Genomic DNA, 18,022 nt, shown 5'->3' on the forward strand with positions numbered 1-18,022 from the left:
AGGCACTTGCTTTAGTCTTTTCAATGCATATATGTCTACTATCACTTAAACATGTGTTCAGCTTTGGAAAAAAAGGTAGCATTGTGTTGTGCAAGTGTGGTCTACACATAAATAGTATTTCACTCTTTCTGTACTTTATTTTTTCATTCAGTCTTTTGCTTTTGAGATCTACCCATGTTGCTACATGCAAATCTAGCTCATTTCTTCTGACTCATGCATAGTATTCTCTAGCATAATTGACTTTGAATCCATCAGCATGTTATAACAGTGAATATAATGTAAGTACAGGATGAGAAAGTTTCTCGTTGGCCACCAATTGTCTGGATTAGTCTGGGATTTTATTAAATTTCCCCTTGGTTAGTGACCTAGAGTCAGAATTGGCAGTGTGCTCATTTCATTCATAAATGATAATCATTTTGGAGGTAAGAGAATGGCAGGATGACACCACTCCCATTTCCCACTTTCATTTCTTGATTTAGCTATCAAGAATATGATCTTTATCTCCCCTCTACCCTATACCCTAGTCACTCCCTCCTTCATTCAAAAGATCAGCAGTTATAATCTCCGGAAACATAAAGCCCTAGTTTGGTGTTTCTTAAGGTATATAGTACAGAGTCACCTGGGCGTCAGAATGCCTGCCTTATCCTTATCATAATGACCTCTGTCTTAATCTGATTGTAAATTTGTGAGAAGTGAACCACAGTAGCTTCCTGTTTTGTACAGCTTCTAGAGAACTGTGGCATTTTGGAGCAGTTTTTAGAAAGAGAGAATCTACTCACTGAGCTTTTCATTTCTTGATTTAGCTATCAAGAATACGATCTTTATCTCCCCTCTACCCTATACCCTAGTCACTCCCTCCTTCATTCAAAAGATCAGCAGTTATAATCTCTGGAAACATAAAGCCCTAGTTTGGTGTTTCTTAAGGTATATAGTACAGAGTCACCTGGGCATCAGAATGCCTGCCTTAGGCATTTGCTAAAAATAAAGATTCCAGAGTTCTTCCTGGCTGAATCAGAGTCTCTAGGGGTAAGACCCAAGATCTGTACCTTTCACAAGTGATCATAATGCACTTTAAGGCTTGAAACTCTCTGCCATAATCCTTGATTTTCTAACTCAAAAATTAACAGTAGTTAGTGTGCCCAGATGGCAATAGACTTCATGGTCATAGAACACTGAAATGGAAGCTGCCTGCCTGGCTTTGTCAGCCAGGACACCTGATCTTGACATTTATAGAGAAAAGGATCTACCTTGTCCATGTTTTTATATAAAACAATATCCAAAGAGGGTTATTTCACTTGGGATTTTAGAAAGATGACAGAGTAGCTCAAGATATTCTGTGTAGAAAACCATATTCCGTTTTCTGTACATGCTTATAGCTGAGTTTGGAACATAGTTTCCTAATTGAAAAAATGGTGACCACATTTTTAAAAAGACTAGAACTCATCCAGTCTGCATTCTCTTCTCCTGGGACAGAGATGCTCTCTCTACTGCTAGAATTGCGTACATTCATCCTTCTGCATATTTTTGCCAACATCTGACTTAAGAAAATCTGCCTATGCCTGAGTCCTCTCTTACTACAATTGGAAGGGTTGCAGGCAGAGATCCTTCCTATTGAAATTATAACAGAAATGGGAGACCTTATTTATAGCATGTATTATATTACTTTCTTATCACCTTTTTAAAAAAGATTTTATTTATTTATTTGAGAGAGAGAGAGATAGTGAGAGAGAGCACAGTGGGGAGGAGAGGGAGAAGCAGGCTCTCCGCGGAGCAGGGAGCCTGACACAGGGCTCGATCCCAGGACCCTGGGATCATGACCTGAGATGAAGGCAGACGCTTAACCAACTGAGTCACCTAGGCGCCCCTGAATATCACCTTTGAACGCACATGTTTAAAAGTGTATTTGGTGGAAGAGCATGGTGAAGATTAGTGTTTAATTTCTTTATGCTCAGTTTTATACAAGAGAAACCTGACTGGATTATAGAGCCAGGCTCATATTTTGGTATAGAAAGGTTCTCAACCTGATCCAAATTAAACAAATCGGCTGGGCTTCTAAACACTTTTTCAGTCCAAAGGTTAAAAAGAGTGGTGCATCTTATTTCAGCTTACAACTCTTAGGCACGTGTCTGTCCATTCAAGAAGACTTCACATAGTCTTTAGTCTTTGGGCCATCCTAACAAATGTCTGAAGACACCCAAAGATTTATCTAAGATTCCAGTTACCAAGAGAATGTAGATCAACTGCCTTGACCACTAACAGCCTCCATAATCAGGCTCAAATACTGCTCATTGCCCAACAATCCATCAGTATCCAACTTCACTCTGCTCTAATTAAACTCTCCTACTCATCGGCTCCAAAATGTGCTCCATATGGGATGCTATGTTGCCTCTTTCCTTTGTCATCCTGTATACCAATTTTTTTTATCTGGTTCCAAACTAAGTTATCTCCCATCCCTTTCAACTTTTCCAAATCCCGTCCATTCTTCGGGATCCAAAACCTGTCCTGGCTGTATATGTATGATCTTCCCTCAGGTCCAGCCTGCAACAATCTCCGCTCCATCTGAGTTCCTGAAGCATGCCCCTGAGGCTCATTTCCTATTTGTCATTCACTATTGTGATATCTCATATCTGTCCCATGTTTCTATTTGCCTCTTCTATTGCTCTTAACTTTTCAGATGCGTGATGCCTTCCATGACTACGTAGATTGTAAGCTCCTGGGAACGGGACCATGCCTCATTATTTTTGAAGTCGACAGCAGCCCTGGGTTCAAGGCCCTGCGCAGAGACACAGCTCATCAAAATCCTCTTGTATTTCTCTTGAAAGGCTGCCTGCTGCTTCAGGTGCTGTGCTTGTCAGCAGGCTTTCAGGCTTGAATGAGTTGCCTGTCTTTGCCATTCAAACCTTCATACAGTGCTTAGCCTTCTCTCCTAATAAGTGCCTTTCTTCTCATTCATGACTTTTTTTAGTAGAAAAGATGTGAGCGACATCACTTAAAAATAAATTTAATGTAGGCTTTTGGAGACAGGGGGATACAGTTATTCTTGGTTAAAATATACTTTGAAAATGATTACCTAGGGTCAAAGATTCTGGATTGTAAACTCTGCTAGATATAGTGAGCATTTTGAAGATAAAAGGCATACCCCAAAGTAATACCTTTTAATTCATGACTCTTCTTTGGACTGGCTCTCACAGGCAAGATTCAATTCATAGCAAAGTCACCTTAACTTTAAAAATGGCAGTTTCGTAAATCATTCCCAAGGATGCTCAGACTCACTGGGTATAGTTCAGGAATTCATGACAGCTTTAATCTGCTTTAGGACACATGTGTAGCCTTATCTGGAATGCAAGTTTCTCATTCAAATTTCTCTTAACGCAAAGAGACTCAGAACAGAATGGTTGGGAAGCAGTGGTTTCTCTGTCTGACCCACTGAGGACTGATATAAGGGAAGGGAAGATTTGTTTCATTAAAATCTAGGTCCTTGGTGTAGTTTTGCAGAACATTGTAACTCTCCCAACTGCAATGGTAAGAAACTAGCACAAATCAAGTTTTTCCGTTCAGTTCTATTTTCATCACCTCTGTAGTAAACATCTAATATTATCCCTTTCTCGTGGGGCTCTTGAGTTAATCCCAGAAGAGGTAAATATCATCAAAAGCATCTGGGGAATCAGATGCTTCAGCTACTGAACTCTGTTGTTTTTGAAATCACGCTAGTCTGAAACACACTTTCCCTTGAATTACAATGTGTTTCCTTAAAAGGTTATCTCTCAGGAAAACTCCCCCAATGCCAATGTAAACTCTCTTCCAAGCCCCAAATTAAATCACATCCTAGTGCAATTCAGATGTCATAAAAGTAGATAAAACTCAAGCTGAGTGAATAAAGGACACCAGTTCTCCTTGGAGGGAAATACAGTTTGATACATATTTTTAACTCTGAGACTTCTGACACTCAGTTCTTATCACCTCTAAGATGTGCAGCCTAAAGATTTCCAAGAATTGAAAAATGAAAAACCTACCAAAACACACACACACACACACATTTTAAAGTCTTAATCAGTGACTTGAGGGTCTGTGGGTATAACACTCTCTGAGCTGTTGTCTATTGTGGCATAGCAAGCCATTCCAAAAACTCAGTAATTTAAAAATAACAGTCATTTTATCTGTTCATGATTCTGTGGGTCAACAATTTGAACTGGACTCAGAGGGGTTCTTCTGTTGGTCTCACTTAGGGTCCCTCGTGTACCTGCAGGTGCCTGGATGCTCAGCTGCCGCTGTTGGGTATCTGTGGCTTCCCTCGTGTCCAGGGTTTGGTATGGCTGTGAGCGGTGTCACGCAAGCCTAGCAAGCTGACTGGGCTTCTTCACAGGGCCTCTGATTACTAGGGGCTCAGAACAGAAGTCTAGGCCTATGCTTAGAACTCCACAATGTCCCTTCTGCTGCATTCGATCAGTCAAAGCAGCCACTAGGCCAGCCCAAATCCAGGGGTAGGGGAACAGAGCCCACTCTTGACAGCAAAAACTGCAAAGGATCTCTGGCCCTTTTCAGTCAAACACGTCATCTAATTTCCAAAACACAGAATGGAGAGGAGTGAATATTCCAACCTCAGCAGACTTCTGTTTTTCTCTTCTTCATAGGAAAGGAACATTATATTTTGTGACAATATCAAGACCACCTTGATATCAACAGTATTGAAAAGACTCAAGGTTAAGGAATACTTAACGTGGAATCAGAACACAGTGAAAATCAATTATTCACGAAGTGAAAAGTCCAATAGCTATTTTATTTATATGTGTGTGTGTGTGTGTGTGTGTAGTATAAATATTCTTGACTTTGTAAAATATTCACACCAAGTCTCACCTTAGATGTACAGAAAAAGCACTCCTTGGATCAGTGATACTTCTTTTATTTTTTTTATGTTTTTTTAAAAAGATTTTATTTATTTGAAAGAGAGAGAGTGAGCACAAGGTGGGAGAGGCAGAGGGAGAGGGAGAAGCAGACTCCCCGCTGAGCAGGGAGCCCGATGTGGGGCTTGATCCCGGGACCCTGAGATCATGACCTGAGTCAAAGGCAGATGCTTAACTAACTGAGCTACTCAGGAGTCCCTAGGTTTTTTTTTATAGATATAATGGAAAGGTACCCCAAAGTAGAATAATATCATGAATCCCTATGTATTCATCATTCACCTCCAATAGTTAACAGGATTTTGCCAATTTTCTTTCATCTTTCAGTCCTTCACACGTTTTTTTCTTTATAGGCTATTAAAGCAAGTTTCAAACAATGTGGCATTTTACTTGATGTGTGTGCTTATTAAAGACTTCCTGGATGATTTACATGTGGGTGACTATGACAGAAACATTTAGGTGGTCACCAGATCTTCCATGAGCTCCTCTAGAATCCCAGTCTTCTTTATACTTTAGGTCTGGGCCATGTGACTTGTTCTGACCAATAGCTATGGGCAGAAATACCCAGTGTCCTTCCAAGTTGAGGCATTAAGAGCTAGGGACTTTCTCCATCAATGACCTCCTGCTTCAGTGACCTTGGAATTCTGATATTCCAAGTGACATAGATATAAGTAGAAGGAGGCTGCTATTTCAGGGCAGATTTGATGTAAGAAGTAAGCCTTTATTTTCTCAAACTACTAAAATAGGGGAGTTTCTCTTTTATCTTAGTCTATGCTGAAATAAAAGAACACCTGGTTTACACAGACATAAAAAAGGATGAGGTTGTGCCATTTGAGACAACGTGGATAGATCTAGAGGGTATTATGCTAAGTGAAATACGTCAGAAAGAGAAAGACAAATACCATATGATTCCACTCATAAGTGGGATCTTAAACAAACAAACAAGTGAATAAACAAATAAAAGCAGAATCAGAGCGAAAAATATAGAGCATAAACTGATGGTTGCCAGAGGGGAGGGGTGGGGGTTAAATGGGTGAGGGGAGAGAAATAATGGAATGAATAAGTCACAGAATAAAAGGCACAGGATAAGGAATATAGTCAACGATATCACAGTAGTGATGTAACTCCACAGACTGTAGCTACTGCTTGTGGTGAGCACAGCATAATGTTTACACTTGTCAAATCACTAGGTTGTATACCTGAAATTAATGTAACATTGTGTGTCAACTGTACTCAAATAAAAAATTTAAAAACTAAAATTAAAAAAAAAAGAACACCTGGTTAGAAGGAAACACAACTAGGAACTACTAACTTACCACGTGATCAGAAGCAAATCCGTGAAACTTTAAGCCTCAGTTTCTTCATTCACAGAATGGGTAACAATGACACCCATGCTCTCTCTCTACCTCACAAGGTTATCATGAGAATGAGGTGGTAGAAGTAAAATTGTTTGAAAAGTTACACATTATTATAAAATGTGGTGGTTTGTTAGATTACTGTTCAGGCTATCAGAACCCCACTTCCCACCATCAAGAACTGAAAAAAATATGGTAAAGACTACACACAATTTGCCACACAGAAAAGTTTTTATTAGTTCATCTACAATGTTACTATTTTTTAAATTACTAACTTGGGGATTCTATGTATCTATATTCACAACTTTAAAACCTCAACAGTGGGAGATATAGAAAAAGGATCATTTTGAACTGATTCATCCATTCTCTGCCACTCTTAGGGGATGTAGTGTGAGGTGCTTGGAGGGGGTGTGGGGTCACCTCCCATAGATTAATGTTCCCAACTCCACCAACATATTTAGCAGGAGCAGTTTCCCATGACAGTGGGACGGTGATATAAACCATCATCCAAACCCAGAGGTTTTTCAGAGTGAAAGGAAAAGTACTGACAACTATGCCAGGATGACAGGTGAAGCTAGGACCCTGGGAAGTATGGTCATCCTACACTTTCATGGGAATAGCAAGTAGGAAAAAAGAGTGATAGGAGTGATTTCATAATTTATCAAGGGGTGGATACTTGTACTAATTTTTTCTATAAAGAAGAGGAGAGGAAGGATGAGGGAGAGGAGGAGGAAGTGGAGAGAGGGCAGAAAAGAAAAGAGGAAGCTGGGAAGGGAAAAAGACTCAGTTTCTTCATTCACAGAATGGGTAACAGCAAGCTGGAGGCCCCGAGAGCCTGGCGAAGAATTTTGATCTAAATTCTCTAAGTCCAGCTTCTCACAGTTCCCATGTCCCTGGGAAGACACACTGGCAGGCCGGAGGATATGAGAAACCACAGAAGAAACTAGAGGCATATTTCTAATGGATCACATTTTTGGCAGGTGGCGGTGGGGTTATGTGCAGAGATTGAAAACTTGAACCATGAAACATTTTAAGATGATTACATTAAGCACTCAGAAGTATGTGATGCAAGGCCAAAGCTTTATGTCTCTTAAAGACAACACACAAGGATTCATTTAAAAAAGTATTGGTTTTGCAATTTTGCAGAATTTGCCTATTCAAGCATGATCCCCAGGCCACAGAATTTTGCATTTACTCTTTTCTTCAGAGAGGAGAGACTTGCGTGGGAAGTTTCGAAACAGCCTCGTTTAAGCAGGAGGACATCAGCCCAGAAAGAAGACTGCAGGGGATGTGACCCAAATGCCATCTTATGGATTACTCTGGCCCTGGTGGGGCGGGTGGAGGGCAGTGCAAGTGAGAGAAAGAGAGGGTTAGGCCATCAGAGCGACTCCAGGGATGCATGGGTCTGGCTGAGGAGCTTAAGTGTGCTGAGACCTGCAGGGATGCCCCAGGCGTCCCTCCTGCTAGCTCTGAACCCAGTCACTGGCTCTGGTCTCAGCAACTTCATCCCTACGATGACACAAAAAAAGCACGAGACATAGGAGCGCCCTCCCATAGCCACAGCGAACCACACGGCGCCCAGCGTGTGAGAGGTACCCAGTAAACGTCTGTGGAACAGAGAAGGATGGAACAGAAGGGACAAGACTTCCTGACTGAATGAATGATTCCGTGGGAAAGGAAATCCAGAGAAAATGTACCGGCCTGCTTTATGAGGAGTAGCCTGTAATTTCATTTGAAATGAAATGCAACGTGTGTGCAATTATTACATCAAAGATTAGGTGTTGGGCAAACTGTAAAAGCTCCTTACATTTATAAAGAGCTGTATACAGAAATGCAAGGTATGGGTGCTGGCAGGGTTATTACGTCCCGGATGAAGGGTCGGGGACACCAGAGGAACTGGCTCTGGGTTCAGACCCCAGGGCACTCACCATCAGCCGGCCAGCCCCAGCGAGCTGCTGGAAGAATATTTCCTTGTAAAAGGGCCAGGCAAAGCATGAAGAAGGTGAAGGACTCAGCAAAACCTCAGCAACAGCTTAGCTCTGGGCTAATCCAGGTACACATTCAACTATGTCTGCGTCTGGTTTCTTTCACCACAGTCACCAGCGGCTTGAACAGTCAGCGTTGAGAGCTGGAAAGGGCACCTGCTGACCTCGCTCTGACCTGAGCGCTCCACTCCACACACAGCAGCTGGGAAATGCTGGCCCTTAGGTTAACTGGAGAAGTTTGATCTCTGTGGAAGAATGTATATAATCTCTCCTGAGAGAAAATGCTATCATGTGTCTCTGTTTATAGTAGCAGATAAAAGCTTGACTACGTTGTCTAAGTACACCAGTATGATGGCACAAAGTACCTGCTCATTTTATTCCCATTTCACAAATTTGTTTGCATGCTTTAAACTACATTAGGACACATGTGAGTATTTGTTTCCAGCACACTCTCTTTCGGAGAGCTGACCCCTAAACGTATCCTGGGAAACCACCCTCCATCTGTCTCAGGAGCAATACCCCACTGCCTCCGGGGGCAGAGTATGTGATTCAGGCCCAGCCAATCAGAGCCCCACAAACTTCTGGCCACATGGCCCCATCAGAGCCAATTTCCTAGAAGGACTAGAAAAAGATACAAATAAAACAAACTGTAGGGAAAGTGGGGATCCAACTACAGCTACAGAAGTAATAAAGATCATAAAAGCATATATGGATAAACACATGCCTATCTTTTTAAAAACCTAGATGCAAAGTTTGAATTACTAGACAAACGTAAAATGCATCAGATCAGCACAAAAAGAAGTAGGATATTTGAAAAAGACTATAACAGTTTTAAAACAGAATGAGAAAGGGGCACCTGGGGGGACCATCGGTTGAGCAACCAACTCTTGGTTTTTTGTTTGTTTGTTTGTTTGTTTGTTTTTAAAGATTTTATTTATTTATTTGACAGAGAGACACAGCGAGAGAGGGAACACAAGCAGGGGGAGTGGGAGAGGGAGGAGCAGGCTTCCTGCCGAGCAGGGAGCCCAATGCGGGGCTCGATCCCAGGACCCTGGGACCATGACCTGAGCCAAAGGCAGACACCTAATGACTGAGCCACCCAGGTGCCCCCCAACTCTTGGTTTTGGCTCAGGTTGTGATCTTGGGGTTGTGAGAGCGAGTCCCATGTTGGGCTCCACACTCAGCGCAAAGTCTGCTTGAGATTCTCTCTCCCTCTCCCTCTTGTGCTCTCTATCAAATAAATAAATCTTTAAAAAACAGAATGAGAAATAAAATGATTCCTTTTGTCCCAATACAAAAATTAGAAAACAAAAGCCAAACAAAACAATAAAAATAAAAAGATCTAAACCTACATGGTTTTACAGGTATTTACCATATTTTCAAGGAATATTTTATATCTTATAGACATTTTATACAATTTACGTGGACAATAGGAAAAGACAAGGAAGTCGTTTGAATTTCCCAATGAGATTAGTCTAAACTAATTACATTGATATGTAAACCAGTACTTCAGCACAAAAGACCTCTACTTCCAGCCAAGATGAATGGAAAGAGACTAGATTTACCCTCCCAGCAGAAACAAACAAACAAAGGGATGACATTCATGAGACAAGAATTCTCACACATTGGGCACGAGACAACCAAGGACTGTGATCCCTAAGAGAGGGAAAACAAACAACATGAGCTCTGTGCTTATATTTGTGCCCAGATTATTGCCTGGAGAGAGTTTCTAGATGCTGTGTAGGAAGGAAGGACCTTGACAAAGTCTGGTGGTGATCACCTTGAGCCCCTGGGGACTACTTAAACTCAAATTTGTCCATGTCTATCTAGAAGACAAACTCAGAAAGATGTAATGTGATGAACTGCAATTCACTCTGTAGCCAGAGCTACGACACTAGAATTGGCCTGACCTTGGTCTAAATCTAGGAAATAAATGAATCAAAGTCAGAGTTACACCTTCTTGGGTGAATCCAGAAGATCCAGACAAATCATATTTTGAGATACATTTATTAGGAATTTAATCATGCAGCAGCTAGAAAGAAAGAGGTAAATGTATACCTATTAATATGAAGAAATCTGCAAAGCATATGGCTGTGTGAAAAGAAAAGTTCTGGAATTACTAGTTCTAGTTATAGAATATAGTGGACATCTGGCATGATTTTGTCTGCTCAGCGACAATGACAAAAACTTTCTATTTGGGTGCACTTCCCTAATTTAGGGGGATAACTGGAAGGCAAGGCTCTATGTTCTGCTGATACGCTGAGAAGGGCAGATACTCCCTTTCCCCAGCCCAGGCACTAGGAAATGAGCCACGTCTGACCAACAGGAAATTCCTGCCTGGGATATTTAATCTCAAGGGAAGAATGCAAAGGTGGAGGGAGTGTCAAGGTCATCTGATCCACCTCTCATCTGGACTATTGCCAGTTGTGCTGGTTGTGCTCCCTGCTCCTTCAAATCTCTCTGCACAATAGCCAGTGATCCATGGTGAGGGTGAATCCAGCTGCTACCCTCCATAAAGCCCTGCATTAGCTCCCCAGCACACACGGAAGCCGATGCGAGCCCGACACGCATTCTGTCTCCATCCAGCCCTCCAGCGCCCTCACTTACCACTACCCATCCCACCTTCACATGAGACTCCACTCTCCTTGAACTTTCCGGAATTTCTCCAGCTTCCCGGGCTTCTGTCTGACTAACTCTTAGTTTTCTGTTCAGCTCTCTCAGATGTTTTCTCCTCCAGAAACACCTTTCATAACCACTGCCAACACCTCCCAACAACCAGACTGCTTTTCCTTCCGATGCCTCTCCTTTCTTCCACAGTCTGCTCTGCATTCTTGTTTCTTCATTAATCACATTTCAGTTGTGTGCAATATTTATGGCCATGTCTCCAGGGAGCAACACGCAGACAGGAAGTATGTCTTATTCAGCACGGCATGTAATAGGGAGTATTTGTACAAGTGAGTGACAAGCAAAAAAGTTTGGGTATTTTTCCCTTACTGTCTCTATCGTGAGTTTGCTCTTCCGTCCCCCACAATGATGATTTTATCCCTTCTTCACACTTCTTATAATTCAGACAGATTTACCCAGCTCTTCACTTTCCAGAGACTCTCATCTCTCCTTTCATAAGGACACCAACCAGAAGTCCACCAGGAGCAAACACCTGCTCCTGCTCATCACTGACTCCCTTTGCCTGTCTATCTTCACCCATCTTCTTGCTTCCTCCTGCCATACTTGCTCCAGCCTCAAAAAGCTCACCCCAGCCCCGTGTACCCTGGGGCCCTCTCCTCCCCAACTTGTTGGGAACTGATTACATCAATATTACTTCTCACTCCTTCAAGTATCTTCAACCTGCTTTCTATCAGCCTCCAAAAGGCTCTGTTCTCTCCAATCCTAAAATTAAAAAAAGAAGCCAAAATTAAAATTAAAGATATGTTCCTTGACCCAGAGATTGCTCTACTTCTCTCCTCTCTTTGACAGCTCAACTACTCATAAGAATTGTCTACGTTTGCCATCTCCAGTTTCCCATTTTTCCTTTATTCTTCTACTTATTCCAAGCTAGCACCTGCCTCCCGCAATCTAGGAAAGCCGCTGTTATCAGGCACATCAAAAATCCTATTACTACCAAAATCTTCCTAGCCTTCTCAGTAACTGTGTTCTGTTTTGAAAAACTGTCTTCTTGTGGCTTCTGTGACTCCACACCCCCCTTTCCAGCTTCCCTTCTGCTTTTCCGGCTATTCATTCCCAGCCTGCTTTGCAGGCTCTCCTCTGCTATATGAACGTTATTGAAGTTAATTGGGGCCTGGGACCTGGGCCTTCTTCACACCTCTCATCATTATCTCCCCTGGCACTCTCAAACTGTCCACAGCCCTTTATGTGCCAAAGGCTCTTGAATACATATCTCCAGGAGAAACCTCCCTTTTGGGCTTCAGATAGACTATCCAACTGCCTATCTGCTCTCTGCTATGAGATGCTATATCTCACAAGCATTTTAAACGTACTCTGTCCAAATTCAACTCTTGATCCTCCTGGCCCCAAGTCCTCAATAGGCTCCTCCTCCAGCTTTTCCCATCTCAGTAAATGGCCCTTTCCTCCATGCAATGGCTCATGCCAGAAAACTGGGAGTCAGCCTTTGTCCCTTCTTTGCCCTTAGCACTTATATTCAACCAATGACCAAATTCTGTAGCTTCTACTTTCCAAATAAACCTCAAGCCCATCCATCTGCACCAGACCCCACTAGCCTTACCACCATCAGTTCTCTCCAGGATTAATAAAGCTCTTCTTTCTGGCCTCCCTTCTCCAAATAGTCTCCAGAATGATCTTTTATTAACAAACACTGAATCTTCACATTTCCCTGCTTAAAACACTCTAATTGCTTTCTATTGCACTTGAGATAAAATTTTAAAACCCTTAACAAGGGTAATAAGATGTTATGTGATCTGGCCCCTGCCTAATTCACCAGCCAAAATACATGTCACCCACATCCCTGTTCATGATGCCCCAGCTATGATGGCCTTTTTTTTTCCTTCCTGGAATGTACCACCCACATTCTTATTCCTGCCACTGGGCCTTCACATATTAATCCTATGACCCTCCATCTTTTCCCCTGGCTAGTGTCTGCTCATCCTCCAGGACCAGTCCTAAATGTTCCTTCACCAAAGACTTCCCTCCTCACCCAAGTTAAATATGGTCTTAATTTTTCCTTCACATAAGTTCCATACTTTACCATTATTTATTTATTCATGTGATTATTTATCTAATGGCTACAAACTTCATGAGAATAGGAATAAACACTATAACATGGATAAACCAAATACAAAAAGCCACAAATTGTCTATTTCCATTTATTTGGAATGTCCACACTAGGAAAATCCCTAGAGGCAGAAAGCAGATTAGTCATTGTCAGGGGCTAGAGAAAGGAGTAATTGGGAGTAACTATTAATTAGTATGGGATTCCCTTCTGGGGTGATGAAAATGTTCTGAAATTAACTAGTGGTGATAGTTGCACAACTCTGTGAATATAAGAAATACCACTAAAATGTACATGTGAAATAAGTGAATTGCATGGTATATAAATTATATCTCAAAAAAAGAAAAAAGAACACACTGTCCTTCCCTTGCCCGCAAAAGCTTGCAGTGAAGATATTGTGCAGACACAAAGCAAAATATGGTCAGTGCTTAGAGAAAGGGAACCACCAAGTCTTCCAGGATGCTCTGACCCAGGGTTTAATCAGGGTCATCTGGACTGCTGACGCCAGAAAGGAGTTCTGACTTCATTTGATTGACACTCTTGGCCTGACTCTGAGATAAACCTTTGCAAGCAAGATAGTGATGAATTTTCCTTCCACGCCCACCATTCTTCCCCTAGTCACTCCACAAATCTAGGAGCACCCTTCCCTTAGATAGATAGATGTCCCCCTGCACACACACATTCCGATGAAACATCAGCTCATGAAAAAGACACACAGCCCAATGCGCTGCCTCCAACCTTGATTTTCATCCCGAGGTGAAGATTATTGTATCAGGGGAGACTGGGAGACCACAGAACTGCCCATATCACACAGCCAGGCCTGGAAAAGCTTCACCTCTAATTAGTATCTGATTGCTTGATATAAAATTTTATATGTTCTCTTTTCTCCATTATAACAGTATATATCATTCTAGCCGTTTCCATGCAAGAATTTTATTTCAATATAATAATGTCTATAATTTAAAATTCTGTATTTCTACACAGTATTACAGTACGAGTACTTAAGATGTTATTACCTACTTTTGTAAACAATTGGACAACTTTATGATGTTCCATCAAATAGATATTTAACAGATATCTTAACTAATCCCTCATGGTAGGACATTTAAGTAGCTCCCAATCTTTTGCTATTATGAAAATGCAGCAAGAAACAAATTTGTACATAAAGCTGTTTCCAAACAACTTTATTTCACTAGGATAGATTCCCCAAAGTAAAATTTCTACTGCAATTTCTTAATTTTTTTTAGTCCCCAGGCAGAGACACATTATTTTGTTTATGTTGGGTTGAGTTTGATCAGATCTTACAACTGCCTACTCCTCAAAGTGCAAATGTAAACATTAAAACAGTGGAAGCAATATTCACACTTTCTTGATACACGTAATACAACTAAGTGATAGGAAAAACACCCCTTTGACACTACATTGAACCTACTATATGCCAAGCACAGAACTAAGTGTTTTGAAAATATTAACTAATTTCATCCTTCCAACAACTCTAAGAGGTGGTCACTATCATGATCCCTGTTTTACCAATGAGGACTCCAGGCAAAGCAGTAAATGATGGATCCGTGATCATGGACACTGGTGGTCTGGCTCCAGAATCGGGGTTCTTCACTACCATGCTCTGCCCAAATTTGGAGTCAGAAGATCTGGGTTCAGATTCCAGCTGCACCACTTATTGACCCCTAGGCAGGTCAGTAAACCATGCCAGCTGGTTTTATCATCTCTCTCTCTCTCTCTCTTTTTTTTTTTTTTTAAGATTTTATTTATTTATTTGACAGAGAGACAGCGAGAGAGGGAACACAAGCAGGGGGAGTGGGAGAGGGAGAAGCAGGCTTCCCGCTGAGCAGGGAGCCCGAGGCGGGGCTCGATCCCAGGATCCTGGGATCATGACCTGAGCCGAAGGCAGACGCTTAACGACTGAGCCACCCAGGCGCCCCAGGTTTTATCATCTCTCTTATCTCAACATAAGCATACATGATTTTATATAAACACATACATTATCATATCACTCATTTTAATGCAGTTTTTTCTCTTTTTTTTAAGATCTTATTTCTTTATTTGAGAGAGAGAGATAGCAAGAGAGAGAGAGAGAGCATGAACAGTGGGGGAGAGGGAGAAGCAGGCTCCCCGCAGAGCAGGGAGCCTGATGCGGGGCTCAATCCCAGGACCCTGGGCTGAAAGCAGACGCTTAACCAATTGGGCCACCCAGGCACCCCAGTTTTTTCTCTTCTTATTAGTTTATCTTCATCCTTCTCTTCTCCCATCCCTCCACCCTATGGGCACTCACTCCCATCCCCTTATTCCATGTTAACAACCTAGTATCATTTTATGGTTTCTCCAAACTCATATAATCACACACACACACACACATTACACACAGACTTATTTTGTATAGATCAGCATTTTTTACATAGAAGGATCATATTTGTTTTAAACAGGAATTAAGAAAACAGAAACCAGGGCATTTGGGTGGCTCAGTGGGTTAAGCGTCTGCCTTTGGCTCAGGTCATGATCCCAGGGTCCTGGGATCGAGCCCCGAATCAGGCTCCCTGATCAGTGGGAGCCTGTTTCTCCCTCTCCTGTTCCCCCTGCTTGTGCTCTCTCTGTCTCTCTCTCTCAGTCAAATAAATAAATAAAATCTTTAAAAAGAAAAAAGAAAGAAAGAAAAGAAAACAGAAACCTCTCTAAGAGAGAATTCAATGCAGGATATTGGTTACACTGGTAATGGGTGAGCTAAGAAGCCAAGCATGGAATGGGGAGGCAGCCCAGAAGTTGGCAAGAGCAGCAAACGGCTACCAGCCCGAGGCTGAAGGCACACAGGAGATAATGCTATCCCATCCCAGGAGCTACGGTCACCTGGTGGAAGCTGGCCCCATGGCGAAGCTGTCTAAGCAGTCAGAGCCACAAAGGACAGACACTGTGGTCAAAGATGATGCCCTGGTCCCTCTCTTGCTTATAGCCCACAGAAATCCACCCTTATTCTCACTGGCTGAACTCAAACTGGAAGCCAGCTGACCGGGGCCTGGAAAACACAATCCCCAGGCGTCTGCCACTTCGTAATCCAGAGAGCAGAGGAAGAATGAAGAATGGATCAGGCAGCAAATAGCCAAGTAACCAATAGAACGCTATGCACACGTCCCTACATCTGCTCTTCTCGATCAACATTACCTTGGGGGCATCCCTCCATTGAAGGGCTAACAGGAGTAATATTACTTTTCCTACAATTATTGCGAACATCATGTAAGTGAATGGATATGAAGCTAGAGACCCAAGTAGTAGAATGTAAGTTTTATTAGAATTAGGATGTCACTGTAAGATGGTACTTATACCAATGGCTAAAAACCCGATGAAAACACAGCGAGGCTCAAAGTTACCATCTCACCAGAGTGGACTGATCCTCTAGGCAGGAGGGAAATGCCCACTGACCATTTCTTTCCCCCTCAGGGCAGGTAGGTCCTGAGGCCTCCCTCTGACTTCTCACCTTGCTCTGTTTCCCCATGTGCTGTTTCTTGACTTAGAATACACAATACACAATACTGGATTCATGCTTAGTAGCAGCACTGACCAGTAGAACTTTCTGTGATGATGGAAATAGTCTATATCTGCATTGCTGAACATGGTAGTCACTAGCTCCATGTGGCTGTGAGACTTGAAATGCAGCTAGTATGACTGAGGAACTGTATTTTCAACTTCATTTAATTGTAATGAATTTAAACCTAAATTGCCACATGTGACAAGGGGCTACTGCATTCAACAATCTTTATCTCGTGAGAGAAGGATTCTTACCCACAGTGACATGGGAGAATCAACCGAAACTTTTTCAAAATTCATGTCCTTAACCCCAACTTCAGATTTCCTGACTCAGACCCTCTGGTGCTTGTGCTATAATTGTCTGTTAAGTTCCTTGCCGCTCGGAATTCTCTATAAGAAAAAGAAGAAATGTTACCTTAGAAGTTTATACATTAGCTCAGCTACTCATTAGTAGAGATTAAAACTTTTTAGACTGATTTATTGCCTCTTATCTTCACCTAGCTGAGAATAAGACCCAGCAGCAATGGGGGCGGGGAGGAGGGGTAGGTTTTAATAGAGCAGAAGGCAGCCAAGAAAGTCCCAAGAATTTGGCAATCAATACCCATGCCTTTGTGGGCTTTGTGTTGGCATCTCTGGGCGGCCCAGGGTCAGTGTGGAAGGCACTAGAAAAAGGAGCATACTGTCAATGACTTTTACCTCCTTAACATGTTTTCCAGGGTCACCCTGGCAGTTCAGGGGGTGGTGCCAGGAGATCTAGAGCTGAACAGGCCCACAGTATGAAGAGGGACGGTAAACCGTGCCAACATGGAATCATGGCTAATGAGGCAGTCAGCTGCTTTAATTGCACAATAGGATGGATAACAGTGCTGCTGAAAGACAAATGATGAAGGAACGTACTTATTAAATATAAACACCAGAGTGAAGGTGAGGTGTTAATTTTCAAGACACTAGACAGCCGTTGAGTTCTGTCACATAATTCCATTTCACATTAAACTTATTGTGGACAACAAGGTAATAATGTCAACAATTCACCTCTCTTTCCTCAACCGCAAGGAAATGGATGGTGAGCGGAAAAAATGTCCCGCCCTGAGGTGAGGACATGACTTGAGGGGATAAAACTGGAATGGGGAGGATATGAAAAATTCAGAATGAATGCTTCTAATGCTCTCTTGGTTACAATTGCTCGATGCTGCTGAGAGAGCGTTAGCATGCCCTTCTCTGCTCCGGACTCTGCCAGCAGCAAGTGGGAAATCGTCCTGCCCCTCATTCTGACAGCTTGAGTAAGTGCAAGTGTGGATCAGTGGAATGTCAGACCCTCTCACTTTCCCCATTCCCCTCTGAGAATGGGTACAACCTAATAAACACATGAGAGCCCACAGGAACTGAAGTGGAAAGCTAAAATTTACAGGAATTTACAAGCTGCCCAGTGAAAGCCTCCTAACTCACCTTCTTGGTTGCATCATAAACTCCATTTCCCAAAGTCCCAAACTGAAAACTTTGAATACC

This window comes from Mirounga angustirostris, unplaced genomic scaffold (assembly GCF_029215605.1).
Source record: "Mirounga angustirostris isolate CCGP_5_RB_7025 unplaced genomic scaffold, mMirAng1.0.hap1 SCAF_14, whole genome shotgun sequence".
NCBI lineage: Eukaryota > Metazoa > Chordata > Mammalia > Carnivora > Phocidae > Mirounga > Mirounga angustirostris.